The 1,410-nt window shown below is 46.0% G+C and overlaps 1 non-coding gene across 1 annotated transcript; it reads left to right on the top strand.

Moving 5' to 3' along the window:
- Window positions 1-656: 656 nt before the first annotated feature.
- Window positions 657-731, top strand: Trnak-cuu (transfer RNA lysine (anticodon CUU)). Its single transcript has one exon. It is a non-coding gene; the product is annotated as a tRNA-Lys (tRNA).
- Window positions 732-1,410: the final 679 nt, after the last annotated feature.

The following is a 1,410-nucleotide window of genomic DNA, read 5'->3' as shown; positions in this document are numbered from 1 at the left end:
TTGTCGCTGTCGACTGATGCCGACCTGTGGCAGCCAGACTTGAACATCCATTTCCATCGATCCGACACACACACACACACACACACACACACACACACACACACACCACACCACACCACACCACACCACACCATATTCATTAATGATGTTTAATAGCTGATTAATCACGGTATACTAATTCTCTTAAATATAGCCTTAATTAAAATTATTCTAGGTTATGTTTTTCTGCAGTGGCTGCATGGTACGTGCTTATAGTAATACAGTGGCTCACGTAGTAACCAGTCTGTTTCAGCATATACTGTATATGCCTCAATGTTTCTCCTCAGAGTTGACTATGAGGTGCTGAGCCAGTTATAGAAGCGTTTCTACGCCTCCACTATACGCATTGTGAAAGTTCACCATTTTATTTGTAATATTGTTTTAAGGTTTCAAATTTAAAAAATCTTAAACAGATTCCTTGGTTTCCATAATGAGATTTTCACTCTGCAGCGGAGTGTGCGCTGATATGAAACTTCCTGGCAGATTAAAAATATGTGCCGGACCGAGACTCGAGGAGTGCTAGTTCTGCAAGGTTCGCAGGAGAGCTTCTGTAATGTTTGGAAGGTAGGAGACGAGGTACTGGCAGAAGTAAAGCTGTGAGGACGGGGCGTGAGTCGTGCTTGGGTAGCTCAGTTGGTAGAGCATTTGCCCGCTTAAGGCAAAGTTCCCGAGTTCGAATCTCGGCCCAGCACACAGATTTAACCTGCCAGGAAGTTTTACATTCCTTGGTGTTTGCTGACCCTGTTGAGGCCACTAGATTGTTTTTTTTTTCTGTTTAGAGGAGATCGTTCTCTTGGAGTGCCGCCCGCATCTCGTGGTCGTGCGGTAGCGTTCTTGCTTCCCACGCCCGGGTTCGATTCCCGGCGGGGTCAGGGATTTTCTCTGCCACGTGATTGCTTGGTGTTGTGTAATGTCCTTAGGTTAGTTAGGGTTAAGTAGTTCTAAGTTCTAGGGGAGTGATGACCTAAGATGTTAAGTCCCATAGTGCTCAGAGCCATTTGAACCATTTTTTTCTTGGAGTGCCTGGCGTTAGAATATGGTCATTGACACTATTGGCAGAGGGTCATTTGGTATTGTCTTTATAATCCATATCTTAAGGTGACTGTTCTGTGCTTTAGGAATGTGTCACTGAGATCTCTGTAAAGGATCATCGGTGACAGGTTTCTTATGGAAGTGGCCCACTCAGCCTGAAGCTGTTGGCCAAGCTGGTCCCTCTAGTGTGCTGTCCTGATGCTTAAGCACGACTGCCGTGTCTGCTCTCTTGCTGCCACCTGCAGCATTCTGCTTTGGTAGAGGCGGGGCGCCAGCCACAGTTCCGCTCACCCATACTGTGGACAAGTTATCGGTTTTGACCATATTGGTTTAAAGGCA

This window comes from Schistocerca gregaria, chromosome 1 (assembly GCF_023897955.1).
Source record: "Schistocerca gregaria isolate iqSchGreg1 chromosome 1, iqSchGreg1.2, whole genome shotgun sequence".
In the NCBI taxonomy this organism is placed as follows: domain Eukaryota; kingdom Metazoa; phylum Arthropoda; class Insecta; order Orthoptera; family Acrididae; genus Schistocerca; species Schistocerca gregaria.
This window is presented reverse-complemented; position numbering and strand designations above follow the sequence as displayed.